The sequence below is a fragment of the Capra hircus genome, chromosome 20 (genome assembly GCF_001704415.2).
Source record: "Capra hircus breed San Clemente chromosome 20, ASM170441v1, whole genome shotgun sequence".
NCBI lineage: Eukaryota > Metazoa > Chordata > Mammalia > Artiodactyla > Bovidae > Capra > Capra hircus.
The window spans coordinates 5,850,616-5,872,878 of record NC_030827.1 but is presented as its reverse complement, the minus strand read 5'-3'; the positions used below and the strand labels follow the sequence as shown (position 1 = coordinate 5,872,878).

The window sequence follows — 22,263 nt, the reverse complement described above, 5'->3', positions numbered from 1 at the left end:
TGGATGTCCAATACTCAGCTGAATTGCGTTCTCAAGTCCTTGCTCCCCTCCCATCCTGCTCTACCCACACTTTCCCATCTCAGAAAATGTCAACGCCGCCTTTGCAGTCGCTCTGGCTGAAGAATCTGAAGTTCTCTCTGATTCTCTTTTCCTCACGCTCTACATCCCAGCTACCGGCAGAAGCTATCATTTCTGCCTCCCAGCACATGCCTCATGGAATCGCTTCTTACACTCTCAGGCAGCTCCACTGGGGCCAGAGCCATCATCCCCCCTCACCCGCAGGACTGCAACTGCCTTCTAGCTAGTGGCCTCCTCGACCCCCACATGTGTTCACACAGTAACCTGAGAACCCCATTCAAAATCCAAGTCAAAGCACATCCCCTTCCTGCTCAGAAGCATCTAATGGTCTCCAAAATTGCTCACAGTGAAAACCCAGCTCTTGACCATTATCAACAAGCTTTAAAAAACAAATACAACACCAAACAAACCGAAGGCACCGTCAGGTTTACTAGAAAGGATGGAGAGGCTGATCCAGAGGCACCTCCAGGTCTGCACTGGTCCCATGCCGCCACCTGGGTACAAAGTGGGGGGCGACCACCCCGATGCTGGGCTCTGGGCGTTATACACAGAACCGCCACCTGGGTACAAAGTGGGGGGCGACCACCTCGATGCTGGGCTCTGGGCGTTATACACAGAACCGCCACCTGGGTACAAAGTGGGGGGCGACCACCCCGATGCTGGGCTCTGGGCGTTATACACAGAACCGCCACCTGGGTACAAAGTGGGGGGCGACCACCTCGATGCTGGGCTCTGGGCGTTATACACAGAACCGCCACCTGGGTACAAAGTGGGGGGCGACCACCCCGATGCTGGGCTCTGGGCGTTATACACAGAACCGCCACCTGGGTACAAAGTGGGGGGCGACCACCTCGATGCTGGGCTCTGGGCGTTATACACAGAACCGCCACCTGGGTACAAAGTGGGGGGCGACCACCTCGATGCTGGGCTCTGGGCGTTATACATAGAACAGCCACCTGGGTACAAAGTGGGGGGCGACCACCCTAATGCTGGGCTCTGGGTGTTATACACAGAACCGCCACCTGTGTACAAAGTGGGGGGCGACCACCCCGATGCTGGGCTCTGGGTGTTATACACAGAACCGCCTCCTGTGTACCAAGTGGGGAGCAACCACCCTGATGCTGGGCTCTGGGTGTTATACACAGAACCGCCACCTGTGTACAAAGTAGAGGGGGGCGACCACCCCGATGCTGGGCTCTGGGTATTATACACAGAACAGCCACCTGTGTACAAAGTGGGGGGGGGGCGACCACCCCGATGCTGGGCTCTGGGTGTTACACACAGAACCGCCACCTGTGTACAAAGTAGGGGGGCGACCGCCCTGATGCTGGGCTCTGGGTGTTACACACAGAACCGCCACCTGTGTACAAAGTAATGGGGCGACCGCCCTGATGCTGCGCTCTGGGTGTTATATACAGAATTTTTTTCTACGTTACTTTCAAAGCTGGTAGCCTTTTGAGTCAGTTGACCTAGAAATACGGCAGAACTCCTGTCACAGAGAGAAGGCTTATTTTGATTTGGAAGAAAAATAAAATCATCTTGGGGTGGCGGGGGTGGGGAGGTCCCTATCCCATCTCCTTCCCACCTCAGGCCATGGTTTATAAGGACAAGAGGAGATGGGATTCTGTATTGCTCCCAAAGGAGTCATATGTTAGCAGCCATAAATCCTAAAAGGAAGGAATCTGAAGAGGAAAAGAAGAAGATGGATGTGGGATGTAGTCATTTGAATCCTATGGGCAGACACTGTCCATGAAATTCCTCTGCATGTGGGTATGAAGTGTCAGGTTAGTGGACTATTGTGATATAAGAAACACATCTATTTGGTCTTGTTCCCAGTTCCTGGCACAGAGTTAAAACCCGTATAATTTCCTACTTGATAAGAGTAGGGTAGCAGCATCTTGTGTTCTAATATTTGGTTTTTGTGCCCAGTTCCTGAAATAATTCCAATTCTTAAAAGTGAAAGGAGCACCTTTTATTATTCATAACAACCCCTTTCAACTATACCTGAGTTAATGCTATATTATGTTATGAGGTGACTTTTGGAAGGCCCCTAAGGCTGGGGAAGAAACCACTGATAGGAGGGTTATAACTTAACTGCCTCCCTCACCTCAGAGGGGAGAAAGAGGGGCTGGAGATCAAATTAACCACCAACAGCCAATGCTTTAATAAATCATGAAGGCTCCAGAAAACCCTAACTGAAGGGCTCAAAAACCTTCCAGTTTGGTGAACAAGAATGCATCATGCCTCTGAGGGTGGTGCACCCCAAACCCCACTGGGACAGGAACTCCTTGCTCAGGAGCCTTCCAGCCCTTGCCCCATATATCTCCTCGTCTGGCTGTTCATGTGTATCATTTAATATCCCTCACAGTAAATCAGAAAGTAAAGTGCTCTCCTGGGGTCTGTGAACCATTCTAGCAAATCACTGAGCCTGTGGAGGAAGTGGTGGAGAGCCCCAGGTTATAGCCTGAGATTTGCGAGTGGCGTCTGAGTGGATGCAGGCTTGCGGGACTGAGCCCTTGACCTGTGGGGGTGTGTGCTAACGTAGGGCAGTTAACGAGTTGAGTGAAGTCATAGGGAATTCAGTCAGCCTCCACCAAGAAGTGGAGAATTGCATGGTATGGGAAAAACCACACATTTGGTGTCAGAAGCAAGGGTACAGAGAAAAAGTATTTTCCCCTTTTATATGTTGACAGGTGAAATTCATTTCTAAATGACTGTCCACACAATGTGCTGTCGGCCCTCTCCACTGACATCCCAAGCTCTCTGCTGCAGCCTGTTGCTCACTCATCAGCCTCCTGGCCAGGACCAAGCTGGTGGCAACAAAGGGGTGAGATGGTACAGCGGGCAGACTGGAGTCCCCCAGCAAGTTGTGGAAAGACAGAGAGAGATCAGAGGCCAGAACATGGAGCAAGAGGTGCCAAAAAGACACATATCCCCCTTGCTACGCTAAGCTGCTTCGGTGGTGTCCGACTCTGCGCGACCCCATAGACGGCAGCCCACCAGGGTCCTCCATCCATGGGATTCTCCAGGCAAGAATACTGGAGTGGGTTGCCATTTCCTTCTCCAGATTCCTAATAACCAGTGCATAAAAGGAAATAAGATGGATACCATAAGTCACCATCGACCACACCAAAAAATAAAAGGAAAAACTTATAATCTTATAACTGATTAAAGATCAGTTCAGTTCAGTTCAGTCACTCAGTCGTGTCCAACTCTTTGTGACCCCATGAATCGCAGCACGCCATGCCTCTCTGTCCATCACCAACTCCCAGAGTTCACCCAAACTCATGTGCATCGACTCAGTGATGCCATCCAGCCATCTCATTCCCTGTCGTCCCCTTCTCCTCCTGTCCCCAATCCCTCCCGACATCAGGGTCTTTTCCAATGAGTCAACTCTTCACATGAGGTGGCCAAAGCTTTGGAGTTTCAGCTTCAGAATCAGTCCTTCAAATCAACAACCAGGACTGGTCTCCTTTAGGATGGATCGGTTGGATCTCCTTGCAGCCCAAAGGACTCTCAAGAGTCTTCTCCAACACCACAGTTTAAAAGCATCCATTCTTCGCCACTCAGCTTTCCTCACAGTCCAATTCTCACATCCATACATGACCACTGGAAAACCGAAAGCTTTGACTAGATGGACATTTGTTGGCAAAGTAATGTCTCTGCTTTTGAATATGCTATCCAGGTTGGTCATAACTTTCCTTCCAAGGAGTAAGCGTCTTTTAATTTCATGGCTGCAGTCACCATCTGCAGTGATTTTGGAGCCCCCCAAAATAAATTCTCTCACTGTTTCTACTGTTTCCCCATCTATTTCCCATGAAGTGATAGGACCGGATGCCATGATCTTCATTTTCTGAATGATGAACTTTAAGCCAACTTTTTCACTCTCTTCTTTCACTTTCATCAAGAGGCTTTTGAGTTCCTCTTCACTTTCTGCCATAAGAGTGGTGTCATCTGCATATCTGAGGTTATTGATATTTCTCCCGTCAATCTTGACTCCAGCTTTGTGCTTCTTCCAGCCCAGCATTTCTCATGATATACTGTGCATATAAGTTAAATAAGTACGGTGACAATATAAAGCCTTGACGGACTCCTTTTCCTATTTGGAACCAGTCTGTTGTTCCATGTCCAGTTCTAACTGTTGCTTCCTGACCTGCATACAGGTTTCTCAAGAGGCAGGTCAGGTGGTTTGGTATTCCCATCTCTCTCAGAATTTTCCACAGTTTATTGTGATCCACACAGTCAAAGGTTTTGGCGTAGTGAATAAAGCAGAAATAGATGTTTTTCTGGAACTCTCTTGCTTTTTCCATGATCCAGCGGATGTTGGCAATTTGATCTCTGGTTCCTCTGTCTTTTCTAAAACCAGCTTGAACATCTAGAAGTTCATGGTTCACGTATTACTGAAGCCTGGCTTGGAGATTTTGAGCATTACTTTACTAGTGTGCGAGATGAGTGCAATTGTGTGGTAGTTTGAGCATTCTTTGGCATTGCCTTTCTTTGGGATTGGAATGAAAACTGACCTTTTCCAGTCCTGTGGCCACTGCTGAGTTTTCCAAATTTGCTGGCATATTGAGTGCAGCACTTTCACAGCATCATCTTTCAGGATTTGAAATAGCTCAACTGGAATTCCATCATTGCCTCCACTAGCTTTGTTCATAGTGATGCTTTCTAAGGCCCACTTGACTTCACATTGCAGGATGTCTGGCTCTAGGTGAGTGATCCTACCATTGTGATTATCTGGGTCGTGAGGATCTTTTTTGTACAGTTCTGTGTATTCTTGCCACCTCTTCTTAATATCTTCTGCTTCTGTTAGGTCCAGACCATTTCTGTCCTTTATTGAGCCCATCTTTGCAGGAAATATTCCCTTGGTGTCTCTAATTTTCTTGAAGAGATCTCTAGTCTTTCCCATTCTGTTGTTTTCCTCTTTCTTTGCATTGATTGCTGAGGAAGGCTTTCTTATCTCTTCTTGCTATTCTTTGGAACTCTGCATTCAGATGCTTTTATCTTTCCCTTTCTCCTTTGATTTTCAGTTATCTTCTTTTCACAGCCATTTGTAAGGCCTCCTCAGACAGCCATTTAGCTTTTTTGCATTTCTCTTCCATGGGGTTGTTCTTGATCCCTGTCTCCTGTACAATGTCAGGAACCTCTGTCCATAGTTCATCAGGCACTCTGTCTATCAGATCTAGTCCCTTAAATCTATTTCTCACTTCCACTGGATAATTATAAGGGATTTGATTTAGGTCATACCTGAATGGTCTAGTGGTTTTCCCCACTTTCTTCAATTTAAGTCTGAATTTGGCAATAAGGAGTTCATGATCTGAGCCACAGTCAGCTCCCAGTCTTGTTTTTTTCTGACTGTATAGACCTTCTTCATCTTTGGCTGCAAAGAATATAATCAATCTGATTTTGGTGTTGACCATCTGGTGATGTCCATGTATACAGTCTTCTCTCGTGTTGTTGGAAGAGGGTGTTTGTTATGACCAGTGCATTGTCTTGGCAAAACTCTGTTAGCATTTGCCCTGCTTCATTCCGTATTCTAAGGCCAAATTTGCCTGTTACTCCAGGTGTTTATTGACTTCCTACTTTTGCATTCCAGTCCCCTATAATGAAAAGGACATCTTTTTTGGGTGTTAGTTCTAAAAGGTCTTGTAGGTCTTCATACAACCATTCAACTTCAGCTTCTTCAGCATTACTAGTTGGGGCATAGGCTTGGATCACCGTGATATTGAATGGTTTGCCTTAGAAACGAACAGAGATCATTCATTTTTGAGATTGAGATATCCCCCTTAGGTTCCCCAAAGATGGTATTTGACTTGTACAGGGCTGGGAGCACCCAGGACCACTGCCCAACACTGAGGACCTAGGAATACTCAGTGAGCAGACATCTGGAGCATAGTCATACAGAATTTTAAATGCTCAGTCTTCCCAGTAACCAAAAGGTAGAAATGGCCTGAAAGTCTATCAACCAATAAGTGGATAAACAAACTGTAGTCCATCTGTACAACAGAATATTATTCAGCTATAAAAAGGAATGAAGTTCTCATGCAAGTGTGGGTGGGCTTTGAAAACATGCTAAATGAAACCACATACTGTATGGTTCCATTTATATAAAGTAACCAGATAAGTAAATCCATAGGGACAGAGTGCAGACTGCTGGTTGCCAGGGAGCATGGGAGATAACTCCTAATGGGGACAGAGTCTCCTTTTGGGGTACTGAAGCCTTTCAGAACTAGATGGAGGTGATAGTTGCCCAACACTGTGAATGAACTCAGTGCCACTGGAGTTTTTACTCTGATGCTCTTAACTTTACAGCATGTGGATTCTACCTTAGCTTTTTGCTTTGTTTGGCTGCTCTGGGTCTAACTTATAGCACATGGGATCTTCAGTCTCTGTCGTGGCATGTGGGGTCTTCTTTCCTGACCAGGAATCAAACTCAGGCACCCTGTACTGGGAGTGTGGAATCTTAGCCACTGAGCCACCAGGGAATTTGTCTCACCTCAACTTTAAAATACATGCCCTGAGCTCCGGCTGATTCTGTCGAAGGGACCTTAAGCTCCTGCAAGTGCCCTGTCACCTGAGCTCCCCCAAGACTGGGACAGACACGCTCAGAGGCGCCTCCACAGGCCTGCAGCCCTTGAACTCGCAAAGAGAAAGGCGAGAGCTTTTGCCCACCCTGCCACCACCGCCAGCCTGATGCGGGGTCTGGGAGGACCTGCGGACAGCACCCCCCGCCCCCATCCTAATGGCCACACGCGGCTCCAGCCTCTGCCTGAGCAGGGAGCCGGGCCTCTCTGTGACTCGGGAGCAGGGCAAGACTCCAGCTCAGGGGTCTCCGGTGGGTCTGGTCCCCAGCAGCCCGGTGAAGCTGCTGGGAGCTGGAGCAGGGCCCTGCAGGCTGGCTGTGGGACAAGTTCCCTTACAGTGGGTTTCTTTTTGTCTTGGGTTGGAGGGGGTGCTCTTTCATTCCTAACAGCCCTGAGCTAACAGCCCCCACCTAGCAGGGGCAGAGTCTGATTCACCACAGCACTCAGGCTTGACCGGCAGAGCACAGCACATGTTTCTGGAAAAGGAAAAGAGAGGGAGGGAAGAAGGGAGAGAGGGAGGATCCTAAAGAATTCACGGCTGATGCCCAGACGGCCACCAACCGGTGCATTCTGATTTATCAGGTCAGGGACGGTGGGCCCAAGACGCTCTCCAGGTGACTTTAGTGTACAACCAGACACGAGAACCACTACTCCTGGAGGACTAGATCTGAGGGTTCTCGAGCTTAGAATCACCTGGGTAGTGCTTTAAACAATCCTGATCTTCCAGCTCCATCCAGACCAGTTACATCAGAGTCCCATGGTGTTTGCCATGTGCAGGCAAGTGCCGAGAAGAGTCAGCACAGAGAGAGACAGAGGCGTGCATACACAACCACAGGAGTCAAGGGTCTGATGCTGACTGGGATGCCAGGAGCGCAGCCCACCCCAGGGGATTCTACCCAGCAAGGCTAACCTCTGCCATGCATCCCACAGCCCAGAATGAGGGGGATAGGAGGCTGTTTTAGGCAAAGATAAGTCTGCCTCCCCAGAACCTTGGTAACTTCTGAAACAACTCGAGGTCATCCCTTGGGTCTTATCCTTAATGACCAGGTCAGTGTTGGCTACTGGGTGGGGGATGGGAACACCACTGAGGTTTCTGACTGGTGCCAGGCTGAGCTTTTTCCTGAAGGCGGGTCTCCACTGGGCACCCTGCAGGCAGCTACACTCTCCCTTTCAGAGGGATTAACCTCACAGAAGGGGGAGGTCCCAGTGCCTGCTCAGACAGCCAAGCTCCTGAAGCTGGGGCGGGGGGCGCTGTGGGAGTGAGAGGACCTGGGAGAGGATCCCCCCTTCCCCACAGAGAGCCTCTGAGCATGAAGGCCAGCCATAATTCAGCATCCATTGGCTCGGTTCATATAACTTCGTTGCTTGCAGATGGTGGAAAGCCCTTGGCTTTACCTTCCAAATGCAACAGCCCAGGATTAGAAATAAACAAGTTCCTGGCTCTGGATCTGAGATGTGATCCTCCCTGCTACCGACCTCCCTGCTCATCCGTTCATTCCCTCACCACATGGGGAGTGCAGAGAAGGAGAGGTTCAGACGCTGAACAAGCAAATCACCTGATAAACAATGACAAAACCAGACCTGAGCAGGATCTGGACAGCGAACAGGAGAGGAGCCTGGATACAGTGGGCAGGGGCGGGAGGGGGAGCCCCACACAAGAAGACACTGGGCCAGAGCCGCCGCCTCACCTGAGGCTTAAGCCTAAACAGAAGAGGAGCTCAGAGCCTGGGAGGAGCAGCTCCCTGAGGTGGGGACAGAGCACTGAGGGGAGTCCAGGGCTGTGGAGACCACGGTCACCTCCTCCACCCAGGAGAGGAGCTTCCTCCCGCTTCCATCCAGGGCTTTCCTGGACAGGCCCCGCTCAGCCTGGCCTCCCCCGCCAGCCTCTAGCCTCCTTCTGCTGGGAGTGCCTCGGGCAGCCAGCAATCTCATCCTTTTCCCCTGTGCCTGGCACCTTGACTCCATGAGGGGACCAGCGTTTCCTGAAGAGAAATGCTGAACTGAATTAAGACCTGGAGTGCAAACACACACACACACTCACACATACACACACGCACACCCCTCTCCCCAGACACACATCCAAAGATATGCAACCTGCCAAAAAACATACTGTATTCACATGGGATGGGATAAGGCGCTGCAACATCTGGTCTTCTCCAGTCACTAGTCTCAACCCCTTCCACCACCCACACACAGGCTTAAACTAAAGAACTTTAACCTTGGAAAGAATCAAGGTGTAGGGTAGCTTCAACTAAGACCTATCCAAGATTCCTCCTCCAACTTTTGACCATATGTCAAGGAAAGAACCACTTCAGTATTCTTGCCTTGAGAACCCCATGAACAGTATGAAAAGGCAAAAAGATAGGTCAGTGAAAAATGAGCTCCCCAGGTCAGTAGGTGCCCAATATGCTACTGTAGATCAGTGGAGATATAACTCCAGAAAGAATGAGGAGATGGAGCCAAAGCAAAAACAACACCCAGCTGTTGATGTGACTGGTGATAGAAGAAACGTCCAATGCTGTAAAGAGCAATATTGCATAGGAACCTAGAATGTTAGGTCCATGAATCAAGGCAAATTGGAAGTGGTCAAACAGAAGATGGCAAGAGTGAACGTTGACTTTCTAGGAATCAGCAAACTAAGATGGACTAGAATGGGTGAATTTAACTCAGATGACCATTATATCTACTATTGTGGGCAGGAATCCCTTAGAAGAAATAGAGTAGCCATCATAGTCAACAAAAGAGTCCGAAATGCAGTACTTGGATGCAATCTCAAAAACGACAGAATGATCTCTGTTTGTTTCCAAGGCAAACCATTCAATATTATGGTAATCCAAGTCTATGCCCTGACCAGTAATGCTGAAGAAGCTGAAGTTGAATGGTTCTATGAAGACCTACAAGACATTCTAGAACTAACACCCCAAAAAGATGTCCTTTTCATTATAGGGGACTGGAATGCAAAAGTAGGAAGTCAAGAAACACCTGGACTAACAGGCAAATTTGGCCTTGGAGTACGGAATGAAGCAGGGAAAGGCTAATAGAGTTTTGCCAGGAGAACACACTGGTCATAGCAAACACCTTCTTCCAACAACACAAGAGAAGACTCTACACATGGACATCACCAGATGGTCAACACCAAAATCAGATTGATTATATTCTTTGCACCCAAAGACAGAGAAGGTCTATACAGTCAGCAAAAACAAGACCAGGAGCTGACTGTGGCTCAGATCATGAACTCCTTATTGCCAAATACAGACTTAAATTGAAGAAAGTAGGGAAAACCACTAGACCATTCAGGTATGACCTAAATCAAATCCCTTACGATTATACAGTGGAAGTGGCAAACAGATTTAAGGCACTAGATCTGATAGACAGAGTGCCTGAAGAACTATGGACAGAGGTTCATGACATTGTACAGGAGACAGGGATCAAGATCGTCCCCGGGATAAAGAAATGCTAAAAAACTAAATGGCTGTCTGAGGAGGCCTTACAAATAGCTGTGAAAAGAAGAGAAGTGAAAAGCAAAGGAGAAAAGGAAAGATAAACCCACTTGAATCCAGAGTTCCAAAGAATAGCAAGGAGAGAAAAGAAAGCCTTCCTCAGCAATCAATACAAAGAAATAGAGGAAAACAATAGAATAGGAAAGACTAGAGACCTCTTCAAGAAAATTAGAGACACTAAGGGAACATTTCATGCAGAGATGGGCTCAATAAAGGACAGAAATGGTACGGACCTAACAGAAGCAGAAGATATTAAGAAGAGGTGGCAAGAATACACAGAATTATACAAAAAAGATCTTTATGACCCAGATAATCACAATGGTAGGATCACTCACCTAGAGCCAGACATCCTGCAATGTGAAGTCAAGTGGGCCTTAGGAGGCATCACTATGAACAAAGCTAGTGGAGGTGATGGAATGCCAGTTGAGCTATTTCAAATCCTGAAAGATGATGCTGTGAAAGTGCTGCACTCAATATGCCAGCAAATTTGGAAAACTCAGCAGTGGCCACATGACTGGAAAAGGTCAGTTTTCATTCCAATCCCAGAAAAAGGCAATGCCAAAGAATGCTCATATTACCACACAACTGCACTCATCTCACGTGCTAGTAAAGGATGCTCAAAATTATCTAAGCCAGGCTTCAGCAATACGTGAACCATGAACATCCAGATGTTCAAGCTGGTTTTAGAAAAGACAGAGGAACCAGAGATCAAATTGCCAACATCTGTTGGATCATTGAAAAAAGCAAAAGACTTCCAGAAAAACATCTATTTCTGCTTTATTGACTATGCCAAAGCCTTTGACTGTGTGGATCACAACAGACTATGGAAAATTCTGAAAGAGATGGGAATACCACACCACCTGACCTGCTTCTTGAGAAATTAGTATGCAGGTCAGGAAGCAACAGTTAGAACTGGACATGGAACTGGCTCCAAACAGGGAAGGGGGTATGTCAAGGCTGTATATTGTTACCATACTTATTTAACTTATACACAGAGTACATCATGAGAAACACTGGGCTGGATGAAGCACAGGCTGGAATCAAGATTGCTGCAAGAAATATCAATAACCTCAGATATGCAGATGACACCACCCTTATGGCAGAAAGTGAGGTGAAGTTACTCAGTTGTGTCCGACTCTTTGAGACCCCATGGACTGCAGCCTACCAGGCTCTTCCATCCATGCGATTTTCCAGGCAGGAGTACTGGAGTGGGGTGCCATTTCCTTCTCCAGGAAAAGTGAAGAAGTGAAGAAGAAAAAAGTGAAGAAGTACAGAAAGTGAAGAACAACTAAAAAGCCTCTTGATGAAAGTGAAAGAGGAGAGTGAAAAAGTTGGTTTAAAGCTCAACATTCAGAAAACGAAGATCATGGCATCTGGTCCCATCACTTCATGGCAAATAGGTGGGGAAACAGTAGAAAAAGTGTCAGAGTTTATTTTGGGGGGGCTCCAAAATCACTGCAGATGGTGATTGCAGCCATGAAATTAAAAGATGCTTTCTCCTTGGAAGGAAAGTTATGACCAACATAGACAGCACATTAAAAAGCAGAGACATTACTTTGCCAACAAAAGTCCATCTCATCCAGGCTATGGTTTTTCCAGTAGTCATGTATGGATGTGAGAGTTGGACTGTAAAGAAAGCTCAGCGCCAAAGAATTGATACTTCTGAACTGTGATGTTGAAGAAGACTCTTGAGAGTCCCTTGGACTGCAAGGAGATCCAACCAGACCATGTTAAAGAAAATCAGTCCTGAATATTCATCGAAAGAACTGATGCTGAAGCTGAAACTCCAATACTTTAGCTACCTGATGCAAAGAACTGACTCATCTGAAAAGACTCTGATGCTGGGAAAGATTGAAAGCAGGAGGAAAAGGGTACGACAGAGGATGAGACGGTTGGATGGCATCACCAACTCAATGGACATGGGTTTGGGTGGACTCCGGGAGTTGATGATGGACAGGAGGCCTGGCGTGCTGCATTCCATGGAGTCGCAAAGAGTCAGACATGACTGAGCAACTGAACTGAACTGATGCTGTCCAGGCACACTTCTCATCACTGTATATGAATTTATTCTTATAACAGCCCCATAAGATAGTGCCCTTTCATTTCTTTTGACTAAAGCACAGAGAGGTTATGTCGTTTTCACAAGGTAACACAGATAATTAAGTAATACAGTCAGGACTCTATGAAGTATGGCCTAGGTTTTTAGCCTATGATATATTCCTCATAGAGCATTTATTCACTAAACATTAACTGAGCACCTACAATGTGCCAGAGAATTCCACACACTGAGAGTAGAGTGCGGAGGAAGGGAGGTCCCTGCTCTCCTAAAGTTTACCTTTAATCTGTTTCAACAAGTGTCTACTTCTATAAAGCAGAATAGTAATGGTATCTGCCCCTCAGAATTCTGAGGATTAAATCAGATGGTGCATGGGAGGCCCTGTAGTGTGTTGAATGATGACCTCTTAAAAGATAGGTGCCGGGAGCCAGCATGAGGAATCCCGCCCGTGGCAAAGGTCATGAGGAAGGAAGCCAGACATACTCAAAGGCATGATCTGGCTTCAGGGGTTCCCCCTGGGTTTTCCTGAACATCTACCCCCCAAAACCAGAGTCTGCCTGCCTTATTGTACTGTGCTTTCCCCTCTTCTGCCTCTAAAAGGAATTAACTTAGGGCTCCAGTTAACAGTCTCCTGCATACAAAGAGAATGTCTCTTCTTAAACCCCTCTGATAGCTTTCTAACTTAGCTGACCGGTCTGTCCGGACTTTTACAATTTGTGAATTGTTTACAGCCCCCCAACAGTGAGAGGCACAAAGCTTAAAGCATCTCAAAGATACAGAGCCTTTTCTAAAGAGCTAAAAATTATATTGGTGACGGGTTTCACTGTTGAGTCAATGACTGCTGCCAGGCCTCCATATTCTTTATCTTTTAGGCACCTGAAGGATATTCATCAATATAATTGGGATATAGAAAAAGGAATATAGTACTCTTGATGTTAGCAACACTAGACTTTTGAGTTAATTACTTTTCTCTTTGTTATAAATCACTGTACTCCTTTTCCTTGTTATAAATTGTTATGTCCTTGCTATGTAAGAATGTAACTTTATTTAGTGCTTCCTGAGAGTGGCACCAGACTTTGGGAAGAACAACACTATTAAGGCAAATAAGTCTTCTGGTTGACAAACCCTTATCAGAAAAGGGCCGTAAAATGTTAACTGGCCTTCTGGCCAGAAGATGATGTAAATCACCTAAGTAGGTATGTAGAGAGAAAGCCTGGTCTCGATAAGAGTCAGGGCTGCTGATGCTGCATAATTTTGTATTATCCATTGATCTCTATGTACAATCAAAAGTATAAAAGGCCTTTCCGGACAATAGAGGATGGGCCAGTCACTGGAAAGACTGGTTTCCCCCGTGTCTTCTTTTCTTACTCTATTTTCAGGCTGAATTCCCATCTGGGGTGTGGAGGCTCACCATGTATACTTACTTGCCCTGGCTTCTAAGACCCATGAGAGAGGGAGCCTAAGGCGGGGCACCCTCCGCTATTCAAACGGGTGCCGGTGGCCTAATGTAGATGGTGCAAATCTCTTGCCCTGAGGTTTTATTAGTTCTCCACGTAAACCAAGTTATTCAGCCTCTTTTCTCCACTAAATTTGCCTACTACACTATTTCTTTCTAATCTCTCTTTATATTTCTAAATAAATGAGTTTTTCCTCGCCAAGCTGTCGCCACTTTGAATTACCCTGGATCCACCGGGGCAGGACCCCGGCAGGTAGGTCCACGTATTAATCACCAGAATCTACAAATATCATCTTACTTGGAAAAGAGGTCTGTATCAGTTCAGTTCAGTCGCTCAGTCATGTCTGACTCTTTGTGACCACATGAATCGCAGCACGCCAGGCTTCCCTGTCCATCACCAACTCTTGGAGTTCACTCAAACTCATGTCCATCAAGTTGGTGATGCCATCCAACCATCTCATCCTCTGTCGTCCCCTTCTCCTCCTGCCCCCAATCCCTCCCAGCATCAGAGTCTTTTCCAATGAGTCAACTCTTTGCATGAGGTAGCCAAAGTACTGGAGTTTCAGCTTCAGCATCTGTCCTTCCAATGAACACCCCGGACTGATCTCCTTTAGAATGGACTGATTGGATCTCCTTGCAGTCCAAGGGACTCTCAAGAGTCTTCTCCAACACCGCAGTTCAAAAGCATCAATTCTTCGCTGCTCAGCTTTCTTCACAGTCCAACTCTTGCATCCATACATGACCACTGGAAAAACCATAGCCTTGACTAGAAGGACCTTTGTTGGCAAAGTAATGTCTCTGCTTTTCAATATGCTATCTAGGTTGGTCATAACTTTCCTTCCAAGTAGTAAGCGTCTTTTAATTTCATGGCTGCAGTCACCATCTGCAGGGATTTTGGAGTCCAAAAAAATAAAGTCTGACACTGTTTCCACTGTTTCCCCATCTATTTGCCATGAAGTGATGGGACCAGATGCCATGATCTTCATTTTCTGAATGTTGAGCTTGAAGCCAACTTTTTCACTCTCCTCTTCCACTTTCATCAAGAGGCTGTTTAATTCCTCTTCACTTTCTGCCATAAAGGTGGTGTCATCTGCATATCTGAGGTTATTGATATTTCTCCTGGCAATTTTGATTCCAGCTTGTGCTTCCTCCAGCCCAGCATTTCTCATGATGTCCTCTGCATAGAAGTTAAATGAGCAGGGTGACAATATACAGCCTTGACGTACTCCTTTTCCTATTTGGAACCAGTCTGTATAGATATAGTTAAACTAAGGATCATGAGATGACATCATCCAGGGCTGTCCAGGTGGGTCCTAACTGCAAGGACAAATGCCCTTATGTGAGACACACAGAGGGAGACAAACATGGGGAGGAGAGAAGGGCACAGAACTAGAGAGGCTGAGATTGAACTGATGCAGCCACAAGCTAAGGGACACCTGGAGGCACCAGAAGCCAGAAAAGGCAAGGATAGATCCTTCTCTAGAGGCTTCAGAGGAAGCATGGCCCTGCCTACACCTTGATTTTGAACTGATCTCCAGAAATGCAAAAGAATAAATTTCTGTTGCATTCATCCAGTGTGTGGCAATTGGTTGTGGCAGCCCAGGAAACTAACCTGGTGCTTTCCCACACTGCCTGGCATATGGGCTACAGATGTGTGTGCTCCCCTTTCTTGCCATGTCATCTGCCATGCTCTTTAGCACGCACTTCAAGGGCTCCAATCACTCAGGAAGACTGCCATTTCTCAACACAGATTTCTCTTGTATACATGTCCAGCCCTTTTTTCCTTGGAGAACTCCTATTCATGCTTCAAAACCCAACTCACAACATCTCACCTCCTCTAGGAAGCCCTCCCTTGCTAACTTGTTTTCTCACCACACTTTGTTTTCCCTTCACCACACAGCACTCAGCCCACTGTATCATGACTATCTGGACTGTACCTTGTCTGCCTCCATGGTCCAGCTCATGACTTGGCACAGGTCAGATTTTCCATCCCACATTCTGATGCCACACCTCTTTCTTCATTTTTGGCACAAACCACTTCCTTGAGTGAATTTTAGGGCCCCTTTTAACTGTTCCACACCTGACAGAGTAACCAGATAAAATCATTGCATTGAGCCATCAGAGGCAGTCTGTCTGATGCTGGGAAATGATTAGCTTTTCCCATGAAGCAACCTCCTTGTCTGCCTGCTGTGCCCTGAAAAGATGAGAAACTTCTCTCTGACGTCTGGGAGAACTAGGTTTTTCATTCTAGGCAATGTCCATGCAGTTTTCTGCAGTAGCTATGGCCCCATCCCAAGAAGGTTCCCATTCTGCTTCAGATTCTGATGAGCTGTGTGACCTTCCACAAGATGATGCTTCTCTCTGAACTCCTATTTCCTCTTCTGTTGAATGGAAACAAAAATTCCACCCCACACGATTGGTGCGATGACTGTATGAGATGACGCCTGTGAATTACCTGGTCTTGTCCTGGTCCCTGGGCGTAACCGATAATAGCAGTCACTTATTGACTGTTCAGTAAGGCACTGGGTACTGTGTGAGGTGCTTCTTATATAATATCTCCTTTAATCCTCATGATAGCCCTATACGCCTCATTATTACATCCATTTTACAGCTTTGCACACTGAGGCACAAAGGCATAAAGTAACTTGTCTGAGTGCAGGTGGTTATTGAAGTAACAGAGCCTGATTGGAACTCTGGACTATCAGCTTCTGAAGCCCTCAACCCTAAACGCTACCTTAACAGACCTTTTGATAAATATTTCTCTGCCCTGCAGTTGCTTTTGCTTGTAACAGTGCAATGAAGCGAGATGATGTATCCAGTAAACTTATTCCCAGAAGATAATGCCACAGCAGACATGAAACCCCAGGAGTGAGGAAGAGAGAAGAGAAAAACAAAAAACTCTCCCACTGTCTGTTAAGCCAGGGCGCTGATCTAGACCCTCATTACGCCAGGAAACAAGAACTTCATTAACATTCATGCACTGCACCATCTCAGCACCACGGTACCCAATAAACCGTCCTTCCTTATGAAGAACGCAAACCCTGGAAACCTCAAAGCAATAGAATCACTCACATTGGAGAAATAAAACTTTGTGGGGAGATAAAAACAGAGCTGCCCAACAGATATTTGTCTTCAGTATGTGACAGCTGGAACCTCTAGAGACAGAATTAGGCCGCCCGGCGCCATGCTCCTGGCTCGGCCCCAAAGATCCTGACAAAAGGGCTTGAGTAGAAAGTGGGAGAGGATCGCCGAATCCACAAATCCTGCCCAAATGACACACTCTCCTACCCCTCTCCCCAGTACCAAGCATCAAATAGAGTAGAGTCCCCAGGGGGTCTAGTCTTCAAGTCCAGGTCTGACTCTTATTTGCTGTGGCCCTGGGCAAGTTGAGTGCTTTTTCAACTCTTCGGCTTAGTTCTTTCCACCAGCTGTTGTGAAATAGAATTTTATCGTGTCTGAAGCCCTAAAGCATAGGCGTAGCCCAAGGTAATGACCTCAGTTAGCATCCAGAGGGAACACACACACATCACCTTGTGTTCTGGCAAATCTGTGGGAGAGGTATGAACAATGTGCCCATTTTACAGATTATCTATCAGAGGCAGATGGAATGACTTTACCTACATGAGGGGAGACCGAGGATTTGAACTCAGGTCTGTCTAACTCAGAAGTCAGTTACCTAACCATATGTATTTTGCCAATAAATCTATAACTGTGTTAGAGTTTATTTTTACTAAAAATGTATTGTGTTATAAGAACAAAACGGGAAATCCAAGAGGAGAACCACCCGTTATGACACTGCCACCGTCTCAAGGCCAGTTTTACATGGTTGCTATTTGTTTCTGTCCACGTGCCTCCCTGCATAAGTCCTGACCCCCCTGCTCCTTCTCATTTTGCCCATCTGTGGTCCATCCAACTGTCTCTGATCACGGAGAACTTCATCACAAGCCCAGTCCAGGCCATCCCAGAACAAGACAGGTCTCAACTTCACCATCTACAAAATGACTCCAAAGCATTACACTAATCTGCACAAAACTGTCATGAGGTGCAACAAAGATGAGCAATGCAAACGACAAATCACTCATGTAAAGGCAAACATGATAAACTAATGCTTCTTATTGCCAACAATGCTGTTGTTACAGTTGCGCATTACTAGCTGCCGCTGCTGCTGCTAAGTCACTTCAGTCATGTCGGACTCTGTGCGAACCCACAGACGGCAGCCCACCAGGCTTCCCCGTCCCTGGGATTCTCCAGGCAAGGACACTGGAGTGGGTTGCCATTTCCTTCTCCGCGCATTACTAGAATTAAGTTTAACTCAGTTATTTCCTCAGCACAAGGACCGCTGGGTGTTATACTGCCTTACCATCACCTGTGACCTGTCCTCCCAGGCTGACTAACAGCCCCTCAGGAGCGGAGCAGCGCTCTGTCTCTCAGCTTCTAGGGTCCTGAAAGTAGAAAGTGTTAGTCCTGGGCCCTGCACTTAGAGATCCAGGTTCCTTTGGTCTGCACAACATTCACAAATCAGCATTTCAACCTAAGTCCAGGAGGTTTGGATGCAAGTGACCTGGAGCGTATAGTTAGATCAAGACAAGGGCCGACATCCTTTGTCTGGCTTCTGAAGAGAAGGCAACAAGAATCGTACATCCTTGAGAGTCAGATATTAAGCACAAAGAGGGTCTCACTCAGTCCCACCCAGTGTCCCATAAAGTGGGTACTGCCCATATTCTTGCTTCTCAGATGAGGAAACTGAGGACTGCAGAGGTTATATAGTTGTCAGGATTTTCCGGGCCATCAGTTGTAGAGCAACACCCAGGAGCCAGGTCTGTCGGGATCTAAAACACATTTTCGCCCCTTGGCACTGCGCTTAATCCTCTGGTCCTGCTTACCTATCCGACAACACCAACCGCTGTGACCCTAGGAGCCCTCTCTCACTCACACAGAAATGCACAGATACACAGATACACACACAGGCAAATACAGACACACAGAGACACACGCAGACACAGAGACCCAAAGACACACAGACATAAATATACACACACACAGACACATGCATACAAATATAGATATACACAGTAACACAGACACTACAAATACACCAGATTCACACAGGCAGAGGCACACAAAAGCACATGCAGACACACACACACACACAAACACCCAGAGACAGAGAAACACAGTCGCACAGACACACACAGACGCACACAGTATAGGCCTAGCCCCTTAGATTCCAGGCTCTCTGCTGCTGGCACGCCTTTCCACTGTCTTCCCCTGGAGGGTGTCTCCCTGACACCCCAGGAAGCCGCCCCAGACCTCTCCCTCAGGAGGGTGGTCTCTCTAGGTTCCCCCGAATTCCATCCTGGCCACTGTCACGTCCTGCTCCATGTCATCACGACTTCTAAACCCATCAGCCTGCTCCACCACACCATGAGCCTCTCGGGGGCAAGGACTGTACCTCACCCACCTCAAGCCCAGCTCTCAGCCAGGGCTCAGCACCACAAGCACACAAATGAGCTTCAGAGATCACATATCTCTTTGTTTCAGCCAGCCCAGAGGTAGGCCCAGCACAGGGCAGGTGGTCCCCTCCCCCAGGGTACCAGCCACACACGTCTTGGCCACAATCAGAGGTGCATCACTGCCTCACTGCATCCAGCCGAGCCTTGTCCAGATGCAGCCTGCATGTTCATCTCCACGGAGATGCCAGCCCTGCAGCCCAAATAGCCTGTTCTGTTAAGCTACTTTCATTCCTCAATCCTCTTTCTTGGCAGAAGAACTGATAAAAAAAAAAAATCAGGTCAGCAAAATTGGTTTGGAAAATTAGAAATCATCTTCTCCAAGTTCCCATGTGTGGCACCGCTTGGATGCCAGTGGGGGGTTCTGAGCCAGATAAGCTGTTCCACGTCTTCCTGTAATTCCTGCAAGGCTGAGCGCCGATGCCTGCCAGTAACACAACAGCGCACGCAGAGGGATTGCCTCTGTACAGAAGGTGGCCACATTTGGAGGAGGCAGCATTTCTGCCTCTATTCAATTCACTACTTTTGTCCACGAGAAGGAAGAAATCTCTACCCAATCTTCCACCTCCTCACTCCTCCCACCCTACATATATACATGCATACACACACACACACACACACACACACAGAGGCACACACTCGCTACCTAGGAGGAGTCTTGGAGGAGTTTTCACAGAACACAGTTAGCATAGCAGGCCTGAGACTGCTTCCCTTGGAGAGGTCCACTTGCTAGCTGGCATCCAGGAATTTGGTAACAGGAAGGTTCCCATGATGCTTCCCTAGTGGCTCAGACGGTAAAGAAACTGCCTGTAATGCGGGAGACCCAGTTTTGATCCCTGGGTGAGGAGGATCCCCTGGAGAAGAGAATGGCAACCCACTCCAGTATTCTTGCCTGGAGAATCCCATGGACAGAGGAGCCTGGTGGGCTACAGTCCATGGGGTCACAAAGAGTCAGACAGACTGAGCAACTAACATTTCCCATGAATCCCAGAACTAGTAAGAAGGACTCGCTGTGCCTACACTATTCAAAAAACATGGTTTATGCTGAACATCTGCATTCTTTCCCTTCCTGCCCCCAGCACCCAGAGTCCAGAACTTAGGTACATGCAAGTCTGCTGATGTGACCCAGCTCCCAGCAGAAGCCCTGGGCACTGAGTATCTAGCTAGTTCCCTGGTCCACCACTCTCCATGAGTATGCTCACAACCCCTTGCTGGGGCGCGTGAGCACGTCCCGTGCAATTCCCGGAGGAGAGGCCTCTGCCAACTCCTGCCTGCTTTCCTCTGGCGCGGTCCCTGCACCTTTTTCCTTTGCCGCCTGTGGTTTGTATCCTTTCACCGCAATAAATCATAGCTGTACTACAGCTACACCCCGAGTCCTGTGAGTTCTTCCAGTGAATCATCCTCCTCAGTGACCTCTGATACAGCTCCCTTGCTGTCCCCTTTTTGGTTTCCCCTGGATCTTATTTTTCAGAGCCTGGCAGCAAAGGTTACACTTCACTATAGATGCTCTGCCTTAAAAGCAGCATCAGGCTCCAGCTGTAAACCTTTCCCTTCCTGCCCCCAGCACCCAGACCCCATGCCTCCTTGTCACACGGGTCCAGATGGAGGTAAAGTTCTCACTCTTCCTATGTGGGAGGAGCCGGTGCCATCTCTTTTCCGTCCATCCTTCCCGGCACCTGCAGCATCTTGACCAAGGTTATCACTTGGTGAGACCGACACTAAGAATTAGGAGCAAACACTGTCCCTCCTGCCTTCTGCCTCAGTTTTCCCTCCAGGGATGGTGAGTATCCATCAGCATGAGATCCCTCCCTGGGGTGAGGGTGGGAAAAACAGGCTGAGAAGCTAGAAAACCACCTGGGCCTCCCATGCTGAGCCTTAGGCCCAGCCGTGCTCACGGGAGGAGCTGCCTCCTGGATTACCGGACGCGTGGCAGGTGAGTAGGGTGGTTCTTCATCTGCCGTTTGGGGTCCATCCTTATGTTCAGATCTCCTTGGCAGAAGCCTCAGAAGGAAAGAGTGGAAGGATACTGGCACTAAGACCTCTTCCCAGCCCTTGTCAGTCTACAGCTGTGAGCGTGTAGGCTGACCCCTACAGCCAGCTGACTCGGTCAAGGGTCATGATTCTCACATTTCAGTCGCACCTAGAAGCTGAACCTACCCCCCAGGTACAAATGTTCCCAGGTCAGCTAAGTATGTTTCAGTGTGGCCTCAGATGGAAATTTTTCCATCATCCTGTTCTGTCTCAATAAAGAGAGAAAAATGGGGTGGTGGCCAGAGCCCTGACTTGGAAGCCAGAAGCGCCCATGTTTGTATTCTAATCCCACCACCTCCTGGTTCCCTTTTTTACCTTTCCTGGGTTTCAGCTTTCTCATCTGGGATCTGAAACTGGGATACCTTGGAGCATCAGTGGAAAGATGATACAAGATCACTCAGTGAAAACACCGCAGCCAACACCTGGCACCGAGTCGGTGCCCAGAGATACGAGTCCTGAGGACCCAGAAACAAGAGACACGCCTCAGGATATAAAACCGTGCGCCCTCTGACTGTCCCATTGGTCCACGATTTCAGTGATTTTATTTTTCCATACCAAACAGACGCATCCACTCAATCAGTGCTAAGGAATTCATTCTCCTGTTTTGGACTCATCAGACGGACGCACAGAGCTATGAATGGGAAATAACCCGAAGGACCAAAGCAAAGACCTACAGCGTTTTTTGTTGGATGTTTGAACTAATCAGAAGAAAAGAAACTGTTTCCTTTGGGTTTTATGAAATATTGGGACAAGACTGAAGACAGCCATCACTGCTAGCCAGATCCAGACCAGAGCCAGCGCAGACTCTGAGAACATACACGTCCTCCACTGGCAGCTCCTCCCGCTGCTGCCCAGGTGACTTCAGACAAGCTCTGTGACATCTCTAAGGCCGAGTTTCTTCATCTACGAAATGGAAGTTACAACGATCCCTAGTTCCCAGAGGCTTTCAAAGGCATCATGAGGTCACACAGATCACCTGCATGCCTTTGGTCTGAAGCAGTGTTCAGTAAGTGGCTTCTAAGTGAATGTACCAGAATGTTTTCTATTG

At 47.5% G+C, this 22,263-nt stretch overlaps 1 protein-coding gene across 1 annotated transcript in view; it reads right to left on the bottom strand.

Moving 5' to 3' along the window:
- LOC102181163 (neuron-specific protein family member 2) overlaps positions 1–22,263 on the bottom strand; it is a 72,262-nt gene that overhangs the window by 5,765 nt on the left and 44,234 nt on the right. The window lies entirely within an intron of this gene.